The sequence below is a fragment of the Apteryx mantelli genome, chromosome 3 (assembly GCF_036417845.1).
Source record: "Apteryx mantelli isolate bAptMan1 chromosome 3, bAptMan1.hap1, whole genome shotgun sequence".
In the NCBI taxonomy this organism is placed as follows: Eukaryota; Metazoa; Chordata; class Aves; order Apterygiformes; family Apterygidae; genus Apteryx; species Apteryx mantelli.
In genome coordinates, this window is record NC_089980.1 from 39,857,245 (window position 1) to 39,880,284 (window position 23,040).

A 23,040-nucleotide genomic window follows, 5' to 3' on the forward strand; every position below is an offset into this window, starting at 1 on the left:
GCTCACTGAAGTTTGGTATTTTAGACAAGGAATAAAATGGAAAAAAAAAAAATCTGGAGAATGAATATTTTCCTGGCCTATGGCAACAAAATAGCAACTCTATAGGTATTACAGGCAAGCACATCAGATACTGTTCTCTTAAGTATACAACATTCAATTTTGCCTCTAATTATGGAATAGGATGGATTCAGTAGAGCACAAAAGCATTTTCTTTTGTCAACAGAACCATGGCAATGTTTAAATACTTTTTGTACTTTTGCTTTAGTATCTTACGACAGATCTGTTGCTTTTAGTAGTCATGTTTCAATCCTGATTCATGTTCAGTGAACCAGATGAACTTGATTCATACCTATGCAGATGGCCACATTCAGGCTCCCCAGGTATCTCATAAACCTGTAAGATCGTCTATCCCAGGCCTTCCAGCTCACATATTGCTTAACCAAACCATATTGTGCATCTTGTAACAAAATGTCCTTCTTCTTCCATGAGGTCAAGTAAGTTAACAGCCCACCTCAACCCCTCAGCATTAATGTTGACTTTTCTGCATCTTCACCATGCCTCTACCAGCAGGAGCAACAAGGACCACAACACAGAGCGATTCAGACGTCCTGCGCTGGAGCCAGGTGTGCAGGGCCTGAAGGCTGTGCTGGTTTTCAGCCTCTGATCTACCTGCAGAATGCAGCAGTCATTGCAGACAGAGTTGCACACAGATCATCAAACACCTTTTGTTCAGATTGCAGAGGACAGGACCACAGCTGCATCAGTGCCTTCTCTACCCTCCAAAGACTTCCTATTCTCAAGGACAAAGACTAATACTACTGGTGGGACTATCTGCATCTTCCTAAGCTTGGAGGAAAAGGAGAGGTACAGAACCTGTACTTTGAATACTCTCTTTTGCAGAAGTCACTTGGTGAGAAGTGCAGGATGGAAAGACTGAGGTATACTAGGGGAATAGAGTGGGAAAGAGAGATAAAGTGGCACATGAAAAGGAACACTGGGATCTCTAACTAAATTGCTGGGGCATGCTCCAGTCCCACAATAAAAACAAAATCCCTTCTCTTCTGCTCTGTTGAGTCCTGGATTTCTATTATGCTTGCTGGCAATCTGCATGCAAACTCTGGAAGTTTGCACCACATTCAATAGAGATCTCTACTGGAGAGGAGGGAAGGGAATAAATGTTCAAAGACATTCACAGAGATCTACTACAGCCAAAATTTCCTAGGCTACAGAAATGCTCTCAGGAAAACATAGCACAACTGTTAACTGGCTTAGCAGTAATGGTTCTGCACTGACTTTCTGGGAATCCTTCTAAGATAGACACATATTTAAGAACTAAAGGCTCCAGTTCAGTCCTCTGGGATTGTGACATACATGCTCTTGAATTTCTGTATTTTTAACATCAACAGGCCTTTTTGGTAAACATGCCTTGAGATACACGCTGTGTGATTGCTACAGATTAGTGTTTTCTGATATGGCCAACTTCAAAACTGCCCTCCAGCTGTTGACAAGTATTTTGGTCTCCTCTAGGACACAGTAAGGGCCCTGCTACCCATATATACTAAATAGTTTCAGAAGAGGTTCCCAACATTCAGACACCATCCTGTACACATTTTTGTAGTGGATAAAGCAGTATGCCTCTTTGAGCAAAGTTTAAGACTATGACAATCCTCCCTCACCTAATGCTAGTGTTTCCCAGTAGAAGGGTCACCCCACTTGCTCCACACATGAGTGAGGGCGCAAGCCAGATCTAAGCAGTGGGGACAACTCTGGCATTTAGACTGGAGAACAAGGAAGGCTGAGGTAGCAAGATAACATTGATACAACTTTTGAGAAGGCTGTCTGTCTCCTCACTTATGCAAGGAATAGCATGAGCCTATGTAAGATGAACAACTGTAACGTCTAAGCCACATCCAAATTCTCTCATGAAGGAAACTGTTCTTAAAGCTGTTATAAGAACAGTTGAAGTGCCTACAAATGAAATCTTTTAGCTCCCTCCAAGACTTATCACTAACTAGAGAAGGTGGCTTCCCCTCTGGGGAACAGATTCGATACTGCTACATCTGTTGTGGCTTATTCAATATTGTGTTGAGTAGCAAAGAGCTGTGCATACTTTTGCAATGCAAATACCCTTTTTCCACATCTCATTTGCCTGGATCTGCCCTATTTCCAGCTCATGGACCTTACCAGATTCTTCTGATAGCTCTGTTTTCACCCTTACTTTCTGCTGAATAAATATATATATTTATATACATTTATATATCTATTTATTATTTAGCCACGTGTGTGTGTGTGTGTGTGTGTATACACACACACACACAAATCTGCCAGTGTTGGTGTAAATATGCCACAAAATGCAGCTTCTTTCTGCCTTTACTAATGTGTAGAGCCTGCATCTTCCGGAATACATTCTCCAGTCAAATGTGGTAAGAAATTTGTGATACAAGAGACCACAGCAGAACAAGCTGTCACAGTATCAAGTCACCCTTCTGACCCTTCTCTACAGTTCCTCCTACAGCTATGCAATTAAAAATATATATATATAATAAAGGGTGGGGAGACTTGGGGTTTTTTTGCAGTTTCAAGCAAAGACAGCAAGTAGGGTATGGAGACCTCAGACAAGCAAACATGTTATACTAGTTGCCAGGAAATATTCAGAAGATACCCACCTTGGATTTTTTTCCCCCTTAGGTAAATAACGCAAGTGCCGTATTGAAAAAGTACTCAGAAATACTGAAATCTTAAACAAATCAGGTAAGCAGACCAAATTTATACAACTCAGAGCACTTAAACAATTTAAGGATGGAATAGTGGAGTGAAGAGAATGAAAATAATTGCTTACTAAAACAATAATAAAAAACTTTATACTTGAGATTTAACAGATGGCAGTTCTAATAAAGGGTTATTCTGCAGTCAGATTAGTTGCTGATGAGGCAATGAGTGACATATCAGGGAGGACCTCTACTATGAGGTAGGAGTTTTCCATATAATTCTCATTCTTATTTATCATTATGGTTATCTTTTAAGATAGCTTGCCAGCTGAGAATTATGTTCTTTAAGGCCAAAGAGTCTAAGCGACATGCCCAAGGCTAAGAAGAAATCTGTGGCAGAACAAGTAACTTGACTCAATTACTTAATCATCATTCCTCACCAGCATCAAAGTTAGACTCTTGTGATTTAAAAACCTTATTATGACAGTTTAAAGAAATAAACCAGTTAGTGTATGAGCACAGGCTAGGTGTCTACTGCACCATTACTGTGCTTGGGTTTTTACATTATAAACTATTTCTCTTGGTGTAAGATGGATAAAAGTTTTATTGCATGTTTCCATAAAATTACAGAATTGCTGTTCACACACACCTACCTTCAAGTAAGTAGCATCAGGTAGAAGCATCGAAATCTACAGATTTGACACTGAATTCTAGCTTTCATCTTTTCTAACTAATTTTACTTCACCATCAACTTTCTACCACAAAACTGAAAGGGACAGGAAAATTACAATCCTAAGGAAAAAAAAAAAAAGTAACTTCTATCTGCAATACAAATTCAAAGGTGGAGGTAGCAGCACAAGCTAACTAACTAAGCGAGATGTTCAAATGGCAGATGCTGAGTTACACCCTGAGATCCTAGGGTGCACTGTGGGCAAGTGCTGCCATGGCCAGGAAGAGGACAGACAATGTATGAAATCACCTTGTATGCAGGAAGCTACCTTGGAAAATAAAAAACATACTTTTCATGGCACCTTGCCCTGCTGGGAACCAGGGAAGAGGAGCACAGAGAGCAGCCCCAGCCCACAGCTGGCTCCAACTGTGCTCCCACTAGCTAGTGCTGGGGAGGTGGGGAAAACACTTGCACTCTCTTTGTCTTGTCAAGGGTGTCAGGCACCCTCCTCAAACTACAGCGTGGTGTTTACAAAATGCCTAAGTTACTCCATCTCCGTTTCCCATCCCAAGCCATTTGATGGCCTCTCCGCAGTAACTATACAACTGCCTTTTTTTCCTCTTAAACGGTAAAGGCTGGGTTCCTTCTGCCACTGAAGACAGTGCTGGGGTTGGAGAGCCGAGCTGCTCTGCGAGGGATGGGGATAGCTAATGGAAGGGGCTGCCCCTCAATGGTAGCAACACAACAGTATTTGGGTAAGGCTGTTTTACTGATTCCCAACAATTTGCTGCACCAGGCAATTGCTTCTGCCTATTTTGCCTCTGCCTATTTGGTGTAAATCCCACTCTCCCTCCGGAGACTATACCAGCCGCTGCCTTTAGAGAGCCTTCCGTACTGTGTTGTGTAAGCCTGCCCACGTGAGGTCACCTTGTCTATACCAAGGTTCCTCAAAAGTGTATTATTCTATCTATCTATTGCCTGAAAGAGATTTGCTGGGGAGCACTGCCATTGAGAACTAGATATTCAAAGAGTTAAATCTCTGTCACGAACACTCTAAATAGCTAAGATAGGCACAGGGCAGGAATAAGGGAACATTTGATGTTTCAGTGCAAGAAGGAGGAGAGAGGAGAGACAAGTAAAAAAAAGTGGCACAAGGGGAGAGCCAAAAAGTCTTCGGTAGAAAAAAGAACTGTATCTACCCCAGAAGCTTCTGAGTCTAGTCTCTTTTCGGCCACAGAGCCAAAACCTTCTAACCAGATGAATCACATACCTTTTTCCATTGGCAAGACAGTATCATATACCTCTGTTTGCTGCCACATGGTTGGACCTACTACACAAACACAGCATAGAGGACCCAGCTTCCAAGAAGCACTGGCTTTGCTGTAGACAGGCAGATTAACAGGGAGATGTGCTTCCTGCCCTGGAAAGGACAAAAGCTGGAATTGAGCTATCTTGGATTTGCCCCTAAACACCCTTAGGGAGTAGATTTCAAACATTCAATTTTCAGGTAACTTATGTCAACTAAAAGCCTTGACTAGGGGAAAAGGAAAAAAAAAGAAAGAAAGAAAGAGTGAAATGTTACCTGCCCATTGAACCTTCAGCCAGAAAGCACATTGATAGCAAGGGTGCAAAATGCTTTGGATCACAGCTAAGGATGAATTAGCAAGGAAGCCCTGCCTACAGAAATCTGTGATGCAGAAAGCCAACAGATCGTTACTCAGTTAGCTATGAGATTCGATATAACATGCTTGTATGACCAGACTATAAATCTGATAGAATAGACAGTATATAGCAGTGGGCCCCTCCTCAGTAAAGTTGAATTACAGTCCGAAGACTGGTTTTTGCTTTCTCCTTACAATGAGGAAGAAAGCCCTAGTGTCCGTCCCCACAGTAAATAAATAAATAAACAAACAAACAAAAAAAGCCCCACCTAAAATGTTGCCTTACATAAGGCTAAAGGCAAAGACAATCTAAGCAGCAGGACAACAGGCTTTATTTTTTATGATGTGTTTTCAAGACCTTTATTTTATAGACACTAAGCTAGCTGTAGAAAGGATTTGGGAGCTGTGACCCGAAACCTGAAAGAGCACTGAAGTTCAGAATGAATGCTGACATCTGCTTAACCTCACACCTCTATTTCTGTTCCTACTACAGCTATGACTGTCACTGATTTTAACCAGTGTCACAGCTTTTCATACTAAATCTAGAACACAGAAAAATTCAACTTCCAGCTGTAGGCAGAGGCAGCAGCAGGAAAAAGAGGAAAAAAAGAAAAAAAAATAGATCTAGCAAAAATTTAACTTTCTGTATTTAATTATCAGCACAACCCATCTTTAACCCAAACACTATGGTTAATAGGTTTCCTGTAACTACCATGTGATTAGACAGCTCTTGCACCTGTTAGCATATTTAGGCATATATTTTTGTGTTAACGGCCAGTGCCTCTTTCTAAATAAGCCACGACTACATCTTAAATTGCTTAAGTCAACTTCCTCAAGCAACCACAAAGTGAGAGGTTCTCGTGGGAAAAAAAAAAAAAGAAAGAAAAAAGTGCCAGGCATCAGTTTTCAGTTCAAAAAACCTCAATGAAATATACAAATTATTTTATCAGAGGAAGGGAAGAGAATTAGAAACTACCTGGCCAAAACACAGGATAACCAATATGGAGGGGGGCAGTAAGGTCATAGGTGAAAAAACATCTTTATCTATGTTTTATCTTTACTTTGAAGTGCTGTTGCTTTAACCAGTTTATCATAGATAACAACAAGTTCTTCAAGGGTAAACACAGTAATATTGTTCTAAAAAGCTCAGAACAATATAACTAATCCCTGTTTAGGGAGAGGGCCTCTGCCCTTTTGGGCAGAGCACCTCACAAAGTAGATCTAACATATGTTTGTACCTGGAAAATGATCTCAGTACTCTATTCCTCCTTTTCCTTGTGCCTCATAAAGCATTATCATTCATGCCATTTTCTTCTTCCAGGTTACACTTCAGGGCCAAGTTTTGTGACCCTAACTTATATTCCTTCCCAAGTAACCTATTTTGACCTAATCTTCTTCTATATTCATTCCTTTTACAGAGCTCTGGCAAGGGAAAAGGCACCCTGAAGAGGCTAAGTTGCATTTCACCTAGCAAATCCCCTGCCTCTGGAGGACAACCTGCTCTTTTCCCGCAGGAGGACCCAGAGCGTCAGCATTAACAGCTCTGGAAGCCCGAGGGGCCAGGGTGGGTGAGGGGCTCACTGCCTGCCTTTCCCTGCCGCTGGCCTCTCGTGTAGGCAGACGACTGCATTTGAGGTGGTTCTCACTGAGAAGATTCCCTCTACTATCAGTCATGCACAGGTCTATTGATTTCAGTTAGACTTTTATGTAGACACTGATACACACGTGTATGAAGTATGATCATGTAGCGTTCTCCCCCATTATCAGACAGTCACTCCAACGCTCAGAAAATGTTTTTGTTTGTGACCATTGGTGCAAAGACATGAAAACAGTTATACTTAAGTGCCTTCTACCAGCATAGTTCATAAGGCAGTACAATTTGTTAGTGTGGACAAGACCTGAGATGCTATCAGATTATCTGATTCTGCGTTTGCAGCAAACTAATCCTTTTGCATTTCCACAGTGAGCTCTCACACGAGCTCTAAACAGCCACAGCCCTGCACTCAGCCTGCTCAAATTGAGAGCGAGTTTCTTCATAAAAGGCTGCTCTGTGCTAAACATGCAAACGCCACCCAGCATTGCATGAAAGAGAAAGATTTGTATTTTGTGCCTTTCTTCCAGCTTAATTATTTGAAAAAGATGACAGTTCTGCATACGTGAAGGCAGAAAGCAGACTTGTTTTCAGGTCTGACATTTGCCCAGGTTGCTAAGAAGGTTAATAGCTTGCAGAAGAATTTGATTACTAGATGATAGAGCAGTGGCAGAGAGAATCTATTTGCTTCTCCTTACTAACCAGCAGGATAAGCAACCTAACCTGCCACAAGGACCAAACCGGGAGTTTGTTATCAACATCAGCAGCAGCCGATAAAGCTCTTCAGGTTTTGTGCTGAAATTGCGTTAACCTTCATAAACGTCTTCTACCTCATCCTCCCATGAAATCATACACTTCAGTGTATCATTATCACCTATGTAACCTGCTAGTGACAACCAAGATGTGGTTATGTTGCCTTGGCACTTACTGCTTGATTTCTGTTTTTGAAGTTGCTGTATCTGCTCTGCATACTAATTATGGTTTTGTGCCTAGTGTTTGAAGAATGATGTTAAGAGAAATAAGAAAGAGAGAGATGAAATGCTAATATGGAAAAGTAGCCACACTGTTTTGCCTTAGGTTTCACTGCATCATTTTGACAAGGATGATGTGTTCATTTCTCAGATGCTAAGCATATTGGGTGGCCTGGAATTAGCCAGCTATAGACTTGGGTTTTCCTGCTTACTCACATTTTCCCTAGCCATTTATGAAGCTAAAAGATTCAGGTGCTCTTTTCTGAATTATTATTACTTTCATAGAAATTGCTGGAACTACTCCATACCACAAGTATGCTTTAGAATATACTCTATTCCTCAAGAGAGACATACACAACAAATTGCTATTTCAGCACCCCATCTCAAGTCTGTTCTCAACTTAAAAACAAACCAACCAACTCCTAAACTTGACCTGTCCTTTCACAATCAGATACATTTACACAGTGGCTAGTATACTAATAAATCTCTGGAATTTAGGTCAAGGCAACTGGCAAAAAGTACCTTAACAATCAAGACAGAAAGAAACATCTATTTTTTATAGGAAAGTGTAGATGTGTTTGCCCTTCACAGGCAACTGCCCCAACGAGGATCAAGAGGGACCTGCCTGCCTCCTCCCTTAGTCACCATCGGACCTAAGGGCCACAGCCCTCAAGAGACGAGGAGAGCTCGACATTCAACTCTAAACAGGCTCACAGCAAACACTGCCTGAGGAGTGCGCAGTCTATATAAACAGGAAAGGAAACACAAGCGGAGAGAGGCAGAGCGCCCTGCCCCAGGTCATACACCAGGTCCTCGACAGGGCCAGAAATAGAGCAGCGACTTCCTGAGCCCCCTCCAGTGCTCTGTCCCGGGGCCCACCTGGGCTCCCATGTGGGGCTGTCGCTGATGTGGCTCCTGTGTGGAGACATTGCTCCAGCATCAGTGCTTTTCAGCCCCGGGAGAAGAGATGGCAATCTCACAGGAGTTGTGTCCTTAGTCTCTTCAGGAACTGCAGCTTCAGCGGACAGCAGGAGGCTAGGAGGCATTACGCAGCAAACGCCAGATTTTAACGTTCTTTGCTCCAAATCAGTTGTCTATCCCTTTCTGAGTGGAATTTAAGGGATTTGTTTTGCACTATAAATTCATAACTACTCCTCCCACATAAGAGACTATTTTTGTCACCAGACAACATCACCACAGTGTCTAGTTACATGACTGCTAAGAAAATACTTCCATTTTTAACACCAATAAAAGAAAAAATACAGCACAAGAAATCACTCTACTAGACAAACACCAACTATACACACCACTATTATATCCCCTTGCCTGCAAACAGTGGACACACTTCATCCTGGAAGCTATTCTTGGTTAAGCAGCCAATTTAAAGTCAGAAAGGTATTCTCCATATGCTTCACGTGATGGCAATTGCAGTCTCTGAAGGGCAGAGACTTTGTGAATGCTGGAGTTCCAAGCCTGCTTCCCCACAGGCAAAATTCATCAGGAAGGGTAAGAATCGGGAGATCTGAATTTGCTCTTCTGGGCCCTTTTCTGTAAGATGCAGGACATCACTTGGGCTTGTTAAGTAACTCACAAAATCAGAATTGCAGGTGGTTTCTCATTCAGGAGCAGCATCTGCGTCATTCGCAGCAGCATACAGTCAGCGCTCCACTTCATATCCCCAGGCCAATTTGGTGCTGTTAATGCAGGAAGAAATAAGTGGTTTCAGTTTTCTTATTTTTACTGTAGTAGAAGGATTTGGAGGAGGGGTTGAACTGTAACCAAAAGCACAAATACAGTCTGCTGTCAAGCCTCTGGGCTTCTTCCTCTTCCAGAACTAGTACACCTGAGCTAAACAAAACACCCCCCTCACACACCACCAGTTTTGCTCTGATTATAAGCCTGTTATTCAGTCGTCACATATTTATACTTCTCTTGGCAGCAACAGCAGGCAATAATACAAATACCAAAAAGTGCAACATTTTTAAATGCACACAGCATTGGTACACAGGGACATGCATTAATACCATATCCGTGATGCTAGTGCTGTCCGGCCTCACGCGATCCCGTGCAGCTCTGCTGCTGCCCCTGCCTCTCTCCTCTTCATTCCCAGCCCACAGCTGAAGCGACCCCAGCTGTACAGCCTGCAAGCAGCGGAGAAGAGAGGCCTGGGGGCGACGGGGCTCCCTTCCTGCTTTGCCTGCAGCGTTTTGGCCCTCCTGCCCCTTCGTACTGAAGATTTAATTGCGAAAGCTGAAGCTTCCACCACGCAGATGGCAAAAGGAGCGCAGCCCAGTTGACATCTCCTAAGGAGATGGGGCAGGGGGAGAAGAGAGGAAAAGGACAACTCTCTGCCCTAGCCACTACCTGTCTCGCCTTGTGCCGGGTGAGCACACCTGCCCCAGGTCAGCTCGGGGCAGTTGCAAAGGAAGGCACAAGCTCCTCTCATCCCACCTCTGCTCCTGTGCTTCCTGCAGGAGGCAGGAAGGCCCCCCTGCCCTGGGAACACGTGGGGAAAAAAGAAAAAAAATCACTATTTTGAGACGTGTTCCTTTTATTTGGCTAACTCTTATGATTCTTCTCAAATGCAGGCTATCCTTGGGCTGAAGAATGAAGGGCTGAATGTTTTAATGATATACCTACAGCCTGTAGTAAGCCAAAATAGATTAATAATGCTACGCCCGGGTAGTTAGCTGCGCATGCTGACTACTAACAGGAGGCTGAGAGCCAAGTGCCATTAACCTCCAAGGCATATCGTTGTCAGACCATAACACACAACCTGTCATGTCTCATTGTTTCATTAACACAGTTCTGGAAAGCCTCTGATAAAGTCAGGGAAACTGTTGCCTCCAAATTAGCAGAGATTACAAGCTTTTCCACGTGGATACTGAAGAGAAGAAAAGGAAGATTATAATAATAATTTCAGAGGCATTAGAGATAACTGATAATTTTGCTTCTGATCTAAAGCCCACTGAAGTCAGTAAATAGGCTCCTACCCTTTTCTTCTGAAATAGTGATTTTATTATTATAAATACAATTCTCCCCCACTCATTTCTTAAATTAAATTAGAAGTTGCCTAGCCCAGAAGAAACCTGTAATGCATGTACTTTGCATGGCTGACAAGCTCTGTCTTTGAATCTTCATGAAAGGCATATAATTGTATTTAATGCAATTTATTTGTCATTAAAGAAAGAAGCTTTGATCCAAACATCTTTGCAACAGAGATCCAAGCAAACTAAAACTCCAGGTCTATTTTAAAGCAATGTGTATTTAACATTCATTTCTTTCCTTATCTTATTAGGAATTTTATTTCCTAATAGATTATATAAACATCACGAAGAAAAAAAAAAGTTATATAACTTTATTAATGTCTTGTAAGTTGTAGCTGGGCTAGGTTTTTTGTTGTTATTTTTTTTAAGAAGGGACATTCTCAATTAATTTAAGCACAAAATCTTCAAGACAAAGATTACTGGTTGTACCACCAGCCTGGAAAGCTGAAACAGCATCTAGCCAAGTAGATTTCTAGTGCTTCACTGGGTCCAAAACACAACTGACAAATATAAACAAAGAAGTTGACTGGGAAAGAAGGAAAAGCAGATTTTTTTTAATTTTAATGGGAACACTTTCATGAATGACTCTAATGCCAGTGGCAGCTTGTCTGCATTTAAATAACACTCTGCAGTGTGCGCATGGCCAACACAGACATTGTACTCCTATCCACAAGGGAGGAACCAGTATAGCTGTTTTTTTTCTTTCCTTTTTTGGTTTAATCAAGACATGAGCAAAACAAATGCTCTGGAATGTGATCAGTTAAACAAAACAAAACAGAAAAACCTCAAGCTCTGTAATAGAAAAAGCTGGGGGGGTTGCCCTGCCAAATGCCTCCAGGAAGCTTTCTGTGGGAGTTGGGACACTCATCTCCCAGAACCTGGCCCCTAGTGAGGAATTACAACATGCCAAGCCAAGAAGATGGGGAGGGTAAAAAGAAAAAAAGGGGGGGGGGAATTCTACACTGATTGGGAAATAATCTGTATCATCTAATTTCCTATTACTCATTTGAAATTATATTTTTTTTTAAGGAGAAAAATTAGTTAGAAGTCATGATTACTTTTTAAAAAAGCTTCAAAAATTATACTCTTGACTTTCAAACTGGTTCTTATCCATGTGAAAATTTGTTATTTTAATTATAGTATTTAAAAATCACCCCAGCGCAATCACAACACCCATACTGGATGTGACCATCTTTTGGTCACATCAGTCTCTGCAGCCTGGGTAGCCTGTCTGAGACTGGCATATACCAGATGCTTAGGGAAAATGTAAGACTAGAGCAAGCCTGTGGTAAGATTTTATCAGATTATTCTCCCAGTGTTGACACAATTTGCAGCTGTGAGACTCCTTAAATCTAGAACTCCTGAAGCCAGGTGAACTTCTAGCATCCTCAGCCTCTGCTCAACAGCTTAGATATTGCTACAAACCACTGTTTGTTGCTTTGAACCTAAACCTAAAATTTTTAATGCCCTTTGGGTCTCATATTGTAAGAAGCAGTAAACAACCAATTCATCATCTCCTCGCTTGTGGCACTGAAAGATTTTTGTCACATCCTTTCTCAGTGGCTTCTTTCTGACAAAAGCAGTCCCAGGCTAATCCACCATAGTATGGAAGCTGTTCCCTACCTTCGATAATCACTGTTGCTCTGTTCTGAATCTTCTCTAGTTCTGCTCTATCTTTTATGATGTGAAACAACCCTTAGTCATTTTCTGTGCTGTTGGCTTTTGGCTATTTATCCCATCCTGGGAAACTTCAGTGTGGACAACAGCAGAACCAAAGCATCTCTGAAAATCAGTAGTGGTGAGTGCAAAATTCAGATACTCTCCTCGATTCCTCAGGGTCTGGCAGACAAATGCATTCTTTAAACAAACAAACAACAAAACAAAACAGGTTTTTACTCTAAGTCATCTAGCTTTTGAGTGAAGGCAAATCAAATTTGTTAAGCAATGAATATTTTGTAAAAAAAGAGAAAGCAGTCCTGGAACAGAGTCACTGATTTAAACACTTCTGCTTAGTTAAATGTAATTTCTAACAGAACCATGCTAGTTTGAATTATTATTCATATGAAGATCTTTTTATTCCATCCAGACGGACATGGAAATTGTTGTGCTGTAAATATAAAGCTCCTTTAGAATACCTGAACAGTAGAAAAGAGATCAGACCCAGTGAATTTACATTTCTAGAACACTCTTGCTAATTTAACCCTCTCTCAAAAGGGGGCTGAAATATAATTGCCAGGCTCCAGACTGCAAAAGGTCCATTCTGTAAAGTCTGTTCTCCATTTGTTTTTAAGCAACAACCAGTGCATGCCTTTGAGAATGTCCCAAGAGGTAAACTTGGGTTTCTTGTCCCCGAATGGAAGGACAGAATTAGCTGCTTCTTCAGGCATTTTCCACTCCTTTCCTTAGATTCATTGTGAGCTCTCCAGGGAGAGGACTGGAGAACTAGATGAGGAAATCATGTGTATCAGGATGCAGGGGGGACAGGAGGGATGGAGACATCAGGGGTTGAACTCTTTCCCCCCAGCCCTGTGACGACAGCTGGCTGGGGCTGGCCAGAGAACCCCCAGGCTTGTCACGGCTGCCGTGTGCCAGGCAGCGCCTCCAAAAACAACCCAACCTGAGTGGCTGGCTCGGGAAGTAAAACACAGCGCCGCGGAGCAACGTCGGCGTTTAGAAAAGGCTGCCGGCTCCACCGAGGCTGAATGATGACACAGCCCTCCAGGTCTCCAGCGTTCGCTCAGTTTGGGGTCAGAAGTCAAGAAGCTTTGCTTAACTGGAGAGCACAGGAGCGGGCCTTTGGCATGGTATTTAGGGGCCGGCTGTAGCTGTGATGACATTTAGAAAAAAAGCTGTGGAACTTCAGCCGCAGAGGCGGAGATGAAGCACTCATAGCACGCATTCTAATAATTTCTGTTTATACAGCTTTTAAGAAAAAAAGTAACTAGAACTAATTCCTTTTTGTGTGGGAATCTGCTCTGGTTTAACTCAGAGGTCATTTTAAAGTCTGTATGCATTTACAGTACTAGACAAATATTTGTCAAATATACAAGCTGCTGGTCTCACTTGAAAGATAAAGGTTATGGGGGGAGGAAGAAAACCAACACACAGCTCACAACTGAATGAACCTTAAGGAAAACCATCCATCTGCCAGAGAGCAACACACTCCTGCTAGCAGAGACTGCCACCTTTTGGAGAACAGTCTGAGAGGCTGAGAAGAAGGAGGACACCTCATCTTTCCCTGTAAATTTCCAATCTTACTTCTGCATTTGCCTGTATGTCAGCAAAGTCAAACGGCTTTAAGTTGTCAGCATATTTCCAGCAGGGGAAAGAAGAGCATTTACAAGAATATCCCTGAACTCTGCTAGATTTTCACTCCTTTTCTGAAGAAGCAAGGTATATTTTTAGAGCCTGTCCATCCCATCTGCTGCTACTACTTTTTCAATCCGTTAGCCGATTTCAGTCACATTTGACACAGGGGAAATATCTCAGACAAGAAAATCCCAACTAGCTTCCTGAAAATTAGAAGCTGAGAAGATGAGCTATGTTCAAATTCATGCCTCATTTGAGGACATTTTTATATCATGCATGAAACATGATTTTTAAAGATACTGGCTTAGGATTTTCAGATGAGCTCTACTTTCAGTTTGACATCAAAATAGGTCATCAGATTTCAAAAGAACTCAGTAATACAAAAGCTCTTATAAAAGTCTTACCACTTCTATTGAAGTAGAAGCCACTAAGTCAGTCATTTCTGCCATCCTTCTTGCCCCTCTCACCAGAGTGGTGGTGGTTTTTTTCTTCTTTTTTCTTTTTTTTAATCTAGCTGCATGATCTTAGTCACATTTGGAGAGAGACAGAGGCCTTGGGGATATTAAGGTCTTACAAGAGTCATGACAATAGGTAGGGAAAGGAAAGACAGCCTTAATACCCTCATGGAGCGACAGACTGCAGCTGGAGCTCAACCATATTATTAGACACCAGGGACTACACAGGAAACCAGATGTCAGTAAGCAGTTCCAGGGGCTTAGCAAGTTACATGTCTGCTGCCTGTTTTGACTAGTAAACATTTTATCTTGTGATGCGATCTTTAGCTGCACCCCACTGTGAGAACCCAGTCTTGATCTACCTTTTTCCTCCCCATTTTTCTTTTTATAAAAATGGTCTTCACACTGGCATTGGGTCTCTCTCACTTGCTCTCTCAGACAGGGCACTATGTAGCTTCAACCTACCACAGAAGCCTTCTGCACAACCACCTGGAGCAATTACTTCAAGGGGTACCTTTCACATGAGCCTGCCTGCCGCTAGCCAACTAAACTATCTTACAAACCTGATAAAGGCGGCCTCCCTGAATCAGCATCTAGAAGAGTTGAAGTTTCAGGCTCTCTTCCATCACCATAGAAGGGGACCCTGAGGACATTGTCCTTCAAAAGGTCAAAAGCCTCTAGATGTTGCCTTTATACTGCAAGAGAGAATAAGGCAAAATTCTGACATTCAATGTGTCTCCTGGAGCAACCATTCCCAGCCTTTTTGGAAGAAGTCTTCCACTCTACCAAGCTGCTGCCTCCTTGTCCTCTCCCACTTGCTCCTTGTCCTCACCTGCCTCTGCCTGAACCTGGAGCTTGATGTGGAGGACCAGTGGTGATCCAGATGCTAATAAACCTGAAGAGAGTAACTGGGGCTTTGAATGAAAAATGACACCAAGGGGGCAGCAATGAATGTTGAGCAAGAGGATCATTGCAGGAGGGGTGAGAGCAGAAAGCTATTCGGATAGTATGAGAAATTTTCTTGTAGAAAATATGCCTGTTCCTTCCTTCCTTCCCGACTTATTGAAAAGAAGGAACAGGAGGATGTCAAGTGGCAGAAGGTCCTGGAGAAAGTAGGACTCTGACACAGTCACATCAGACCTAACACCTTAGTGGAGCAGAGGCTAAAAGACAGGCTGATCTGCCTGTCCTACAGCTGTTTTTCCTCTCCAGCAAAAAGTGGGGACAAGAGAGTAAGCTCAGCCCAGTGCCTCACCTGAAACATGCTTAGGTCTTACTGGTTAGAAGTCACAACCTTGGAGTCCAGAAATACCAGAAAATGTTCCAGACCTCTCTGTGTAAGTCCTTTCAGACTGCCCTGGTCTTTAAAATGTAGTAAAATACAATAAAAAACATTACTGATGACTGACTAGCTAGTTACTTCCACTTTCGGTACAGAAGAGCTAAGTGAACCACAATCTACCACAGGATTTCAGAAACTGAAGCTTATATACAAATTCAAAATCCAGGCTAAACCTTGCAACAATAATTCTAGGTTGGATCCAATCAGAATAGCACTTGTTATAGTTCAGATGGTAGCAAAGTGTCAGAAGAATAACCAGTCTTAAAGGATTTATTCTACCTTAGCTTAGTCTAAAGCACCTTAGCAAAGGATGCTCCTAAAACTCTATTAGATTAGCTACAGATTCAGTACCTCTGAATTAAGAATCGAGGCCTTAATTACTTTCCACTCCCTCTAGGTTTCTAAAAGAATATGCTCCTACCACCTTGAGAATATTCTCCAACACTGGTGGGGTAAGAAAAGAGAACATAAGGCTTGGCATGTTTAAGCATTGACAGGATTGTTCACTGTACAGAAAGAACACAGAAGATAACCTATTTCACCCTTGAAAAGTTAGTCCTGTCAGACACAGAAATTAAGAATACCCCTTTATTAGTTGGGCATATTTTAAGGTTTGGTGAGATGACTAAAGAGTTAATTTCCTTGCTTCTCCTGAAACAAACATACAAACAAACAAAATCCAAAAAACAAAACAACCATTTTTTCCATTGAAATTGCTGTAGACTGACAACAGATACCAATTCAGTGAGCTGAAGAATGCTGTTTGGAATACGTGATAGCTAATGGCTTTTTTAAATCCTCATCTGGCCCAGACACTGAAGCCAGATCAGACTGGGATGATCCCAAATTTCCATCATTCCTTTGAGAAGTTGCAAACAACATGAACCCAACAAGCCAAAAGGTAATTTAGCCCCTTCTGATTCTCAATCTGAAGTTAGGCAGGCTCAGCCTGGACAAGACCTCCCTGAAAACAAATTAAGCCGTTGTAGTCTTACTGAGCTGCTTACAGCGCTGTGCTGGATTGCCTGCCTTCTGCAAGCTTTGGTATCTTCCCTCTGTTGGTTTACCCTTCACACCAAGGGTATATTTGGCTAGCCTGGGAAGACAGATCAATGCAATAAATCTCTCCCTTTGACCTCAGTATATCCTATGGAATGGAGCAAAATTAGGCTCCATGTGAACACTCCAGTAACATAAGATGGATCAGCTCCTATGTTAGCAGAAATATTCAAATATGTTTTCTCATGAAAACAAACAATAAGCTACTGAAACCTATCAAAACATGCTTTAACAGCAAGATAGGAGGAGTACCACCACACCAAGCTTGTGTCACCCTGGATCACCTGGGAGAACCATTTTACCATGACAGATGAATAAAATAAGATTTTCTGTCCCAGGCACCAGAATTAGGTTGGATAAATAGATCCACCACCCTAACTTGCCAGTCCAGCTAAATTTTCACAAAAATTTCAGTGCTGCTTTAGCCAGAGACAACTTTTCACCCAGATATCTTCCTGTTCCCCTTCACCAGATTACTAAAAAGATGCTATTTAAAGCATTTGAATAGAATTGGATTTTAAATTGTATATGATTGGTTAGGAAACTTCGGCCACTGCATAGCAACACAGGGTCAGATTTTTGATGGTCTTGAGGCAATTAGATGTTAAAATACCTCAAAAATTCAGTAAGGTTTGGTCATTTATCTCCCTATGGCTCTCTGCAACTCTAGTGCTGCATTTTAGCAGACGTTCTGCAAGGTTGCTGCACCTTTTCCATAGCCTTGATTGCCCATTAGCCCCCCCTTGTTTCAAGGGAAAAAATCACCTATAACAGTTGTCTGCCCTGGGCTAAAACGGAGCAGTAAGTGCCTAGAATCATTTTGAAACTTTCTAATGTTTCCTCTTAAAAGACAACTAACATTTTTAAACACATATAAAAGCTGGGTCAGTTACAAAGCATAGGTGTTTGTACGAAGGAGTATCATGAGAAAAACCTCTGAATCTAGTGCAGCAATTGATAAACTCCAGAAGAGGGCAGTCTTAGACTAGAGATGATTCACGGAGGCATTTACTGTTACATCCGTTTCCCTCCTCACTTTACTTTCCTCCTTGCTGAAGTTGCACAACAGTTTATGTATCTGAGAACCTTGGTATTTAAATAGCACTGTCCATCAGAAACCACAGTATAGGTCAACACTTATAAGCTAGCCTCCTGCAAGCTTGGAAGAGGAAGGAAATATTATTCCCATTTTATGGACAGTGAAACACAGGAACAGCATTCTGCACATTAGACTACACATATCTCAGTCCAACATAAAAGTATATAGTTAAGCACCTTTAAACGCTCACCTTTAAACACACCATTCATAGTACAGCATTTTTCCTTGCTTCTGAGTTATCAGTGGTAAGATCAGGGTCAGAAGCAATCACATAGATTCTGCAAGACCAAATATTAGCACAATCAAAAATAAGAATAAAAAAATTGTAATGCATATTGCATTTTCCCCCCAAAACAAAGGTTCTTCTGTTTTTTTTCATGTAGTTACTATCCACCAGCTAGATTATCCCAACCCTGCTGTCTGTTTTTTCTTCTGAGCAAAAGCTTTACTACCTAAAAAACTGGAGAGAGAAAACTATACTACAGCAGAGTCATCTTTGCCTTCAAATCCTTAGTGCAGACTGTCTGGAAAGTCAGACCAAAAATTGTCCAGAGCCTTCTTTCTTGCAAGTGGACTGACTTCTAGAAAGAGGTAAAAATTTCCACCAACTCACACTGCCTCCAAACCTGCTATGCTTTAGAGTCATCATTTTGATACTGATACTTCCAGCCTAAGCACCAGCTGGTGGCGGCCCCCAGACCCTGAAGACACCACTATTCATTCGGGTGGTGATTCTCAGCACTCAGAAGAAAATGTGGCTGGAAAAGACCTGATTCCTGTAAGCCACTATCTCCACACCAATGCTGAAGGCAGAGCTACCAGCTGGCATGCAGGAAAATACCCAGAGCTGCAGGGACCGGGGCAGCAGTGCTTGTATCAGAGTCAGACAGAGCAACAACGCACTGGGGCAGACACGGGCTGCCCTCCGGCAGCACTGGAGAAATGAGTATGCAACTAGGGATGGGGGAATTGCTCTGAGCATGCTATTACTTCAAATCATCTACACAACATGATTCCGATTGATACACACAAGTGTCCTGCAAGGGCCCTTAATCCAGCTGCACATGATCACACTTAGACCCTGCAAGACTCATCTGCTGTTGTCTTACAGGTGGCAAAATCTGCAAATTTGTTCACTGCAATCAGTGAAACTGGAGCCCAGTGAATTCCACTCCTTCAGCCAGAATCACCCTCAACATCTTTGAGATGCACCTCATCCTTTCCACCATTTCTCTCTTCCAAGCATTCACTTTTTTTTTGCCCTGTGCTGAGCAAAGCATGCTCACGAGATCCCTTCTGTACCTTTTTTATCAAAGGAGAAGCCCTCTCATTATCTTACAAACCCACTTAGGAATGTGATCCTCTCTCAGGCTGCGTTCCCTAACCTGGTCTCTCCAAAACTGTTGTCCAGTCATCTGTTTTAAGCATCTCAGTAACACCTCATAGATATAGTTCAGAATATTTAGGCATTAAAGGCGATGCTTCCCAAATCCAGTTACCCAGCTGCCTCATTTTCAATCAAAAATTTGGAACAAACAAACAACATAGCAAAGGACAACATTACTGATGTATTTTGCACATTCATTTTCACAATAAAGAACAAAATCACTGCATTCAAAGGCAGCAGTGATTCCTGGCATACAAACCTATAACCACTACCTTGTGTCCAGACAAATGATCATTTCTATGCTACAGGCAGCAGAAGTCCCCTGCTAGGCCAATCCTACTACAATCATGCTGTTGCAGAAGAGGCAGGTGTCTTAATCTTGCAGTTCCCTACCACAGAAGGCTTAAGACGCCAGTTCTTGGCTTGTGGGAGGCCAATGGCTTAGTCTCATAGAAATGAAGCTACCTTATTCACCCTGGTCTTTTTGATTATGGTAGAACTAAGCTGGTGAGAGAGGTCACACACTCAGTTGGTTTTTTTCCCCCAGTAAGACTTGTGGATATCAGGAGTTTCACAGATTTCAGTGACACTGATTTAGGATAAAAATTGAGAAAAAGCAATGATGAAACTTCTAGGGGTAGAACACAAAAAAGAAGTGGGGGAGATCTCCTAATGGAAATGGAAGATTTTAACTGTGATTCTAAGGCTGGAACACAAAACAAAAAGGGATTTATTTTCTTGCTTCCCTCACTAAAATAAAATATACAACCCCCCCCCCCACACACACACACACCACCTATGTCCTGCTGCTAACAGGAGAACAGCATGGAAACTACTGAACAACTTTGATCCAAGTCATTGTCCAGTGGAAATACCTAGGAAGTTTTGTGGCTGCAATGAGACTTTACAGTTGTAACATCCCATAGACCTCTACAGAGGTCATACTCTTGAGTACTTTGTTCAAGCCAGAACAGCTAACCCAGCTACCACTGAGGTTAACAGAATGATTTTCTCTGGTTTCGGTGAAAGCTGGATCAGGCTGTAGCAGGAAGGCTACCTATGTGATACGGTCCTTGGAAGAAGGCACCAAAGAAATCTTTTTAAATCCTCTTCACAACAACAAGGCATCAAAACATCTCAAGAGACTGTGACTTTTGAGAAGCCAAATGACCATTTCAGTAACACTCATCCAATATTGTGCATTTCAGGTAGCTTGAAAGGACTTGATTCCAATTCCCAGGTTCCAAGCAAGATGAAAGGAAACCCATAAGCGCAGAAATAATTAGCCTAGCAGCAGCATTACAAACATATTTCTTCTTAAAGAAAAGCCAAGAACAAAACAATTGCCTATACCAACACAGTGCATCTTTGCACTGAAGATGATTAAATGCACCGGGATTTATGGCATGCAGTGCCCTCTGAAGACCCTGAGGACACAGCTGGGTGTGATGGTGGCACCCCAGGTGCAAGCACTTAGCAAGTCAGGCCTCACCTCCCATCACTGAGAGGAAGGACAAGCCACTTGCATACACAAACACACACTTTTTACACCCTAGTTTTGCACATGGGGGAGTTATTCCCATAACTGTAATGCAACTGGAAACCAACTTCACTCTGCAAGTTCTACAAAACTGTCTTTAAGCTGAAGCTAGCAGGCAGGACCTAAAACCATCTTTCTCCAGTACAGTTATCTTAATCTAAAAGGCATCTCAGAAGACCTGAAAGTCTCTTTTCCCCCCGGCCCCCAAACCCAGTGTGCATACAGCACACTTGAAAGTTGACTGCTCATCACTGCTCACAAATGTAGTACTCGCCTTTAAACTGCTCCCCAAAAGACTTGGGGGAAAAGCACCTGATCTAGGGCACCAGCAGCCCCCTGTGCTACAAGCAGAACTGCACCTGGCTTCTTGTTGCAGTTTGTTCCCTAAAAACAGGCGAGCAGGAGTCCTACAGCCCGGAGACCATCAAGGCTCCTGCTCCTCCCCGACCACCGCATCCCACCTCAGGACAGAGATTCCCGAGTCATTCCCCGCAAATTAGTACAAGTTTCTTATCCGATGAACATCCCGTCCGGGTCCGTACAGCCCAAAGTAAGTAAAATTAACCTTGCACTCTGCTAAGAGCACGGATCTCCCGGCACACACAGGCACCACCGCATCGCTCACCTTGGCGCTTGCTGCAGCTCCCGGGGGAGGCTCCGGCCCGCGCCCGGCGCCGGGCGGCCGCTGTCGCTGCGGGGTCGGGCCGGGCCGGGCCGCACCGCCCCCGGGGCGGGCCGGGGCGGAGCCGCTGCCGGGCCGCGGACACCTTTCAGGCAAGACCTCCCTTTCTGCTGCCCCTCTGCATTGCCTTTCTCCTCTTCCCCTCTCCTTAGCCTCCCGCTGCAACCAAAAAACCCCAAAATAGAACAAAAAAGGGAAGATTTTGGTTAGGTTTGTTAATTCTAAAAAATTTCAGCTTCAGTTTCAGAAAAATTTCAGGCTAACCAGCCCCAAAGTGAAGCTGCGAGATATGAAACCACTCTGATTATTTAGCAGGCTGGTGTCTTCCACTTCAAGTTTGCCCTTTAATTTGGAGCTGCTAACCTCACTAAAAGTGTTCATTCACCTACTAGTCAAGACTTCACTTCACAGAGTTTAATTGCCGCGTTCTACCCTAGTGAGGTCAGCAACCTCACCTTACTTGGTCAAACTTTCTTTCAGAAAGATTGTGTCATGGTTCATTTCAATCTTCAGCAGATTTCTCTGCATATGTAGACTATTGGACCCTCTGCGTAATCTTCTGCTGTTTCAGAAATATAGAGGCTCTGGAAATGCAAGAAGACCCTGGACTCTGCAATCATTCTGCAGCATCAGGAAACTACTCAGTCACTACGCCTGGGTCTGAGTTACCCTTCCCTCTACTACCTTGACTCAGACACTCTTGTATGTGGCACTGGTTTTGTAAACATACTGCCAAAGGCATTCCCAAAGAATACCATCTTGCCTGAGGTCAAACTAGGGATCCAGTGCTGAGTAAAGTTAATTTACACGCATTTCATCCTTGAAAGCCCTGATTTGAACAGGTTTGGGGGTATTTTTGATTATCAAACACTGTTTAGGTTGTTTCCATGTTAGGAGTGCAATGCAAAGGGAATGCAGACTCAGACAAGAATTATTGAAATAAATATAGTAAGGCATATTCATGAGGATATATGGGTGAATTACGTTCTGATTCTAACATCACTAGAAGGTTGATAAGATTGTAGTTGCTCTAACTTGACATACCATATGGAAGATGTCTCTCAGTTGGAAGTGTCCTCTACTGCATGATTAAAATAGTGTAGAAAGGATCTAGTCATATTCTTACTAGACAAAACGCCTTTTTATTGGGGCTATATTTGATACCCTCTCCTTATTAGTGTGGAAACTTCAGAAATCTTGATACCTTGATTAGAAAGAATGCATATGCTTGCCAGTGCTTGCTGCTCTATTGCTGATAGAAACTGTGTGTAACTATAGAGGTTGGCACAGCACAGACGGGAATGTTTGTATCCCAAAGGTAGAGAGACCCCTAATCTAAAACAAGATGTCTGCCAAGCACATGATAGTGAATGCATCACAGAGTATTAAAATCTCCTGAACACTTCCCTCCAACCTCATAAATCCACCTCTGAAACGTCTCAGTGAAAAATCATTATAGGTAAGGCCAAGTCACTGCATTACCCCAAAGAGGTGAGAATAAATAGAACACATTCCAAAA

The 23,040-nt window shown here is 42.5% G+C and overlaps 1 long non-coding RNA gene across 3 annotated transcripts in view; it reads right to left on the reverse strand.

Annotated features, from left to right (window-relative positions):
- LOC136991565 (uncharacterized) overlaps positions 1-21,548 on the reverse strand; it is a 61,869-nt gene extending 40,321 nt beyond the window's left edge. For 2 of the 3 annotated variants that reach the window (XR_010883694.1, XR_010883693.1), the window contains exon 1: positions 18,103-18,164. This is a non-coding gene — a long non-coding RNA (uncharacterized lncRNA). Of the gene's footprint in view, positions 1-18,102; positions 18,165-21,464 lie in introns of those variants that run through there. The other variant, XR_010883695.1, reaches the window with a different exon arrangement.
- Between the last annotated feature and the right edge of the window lie 1,492 nt (positions 21,549-23,040).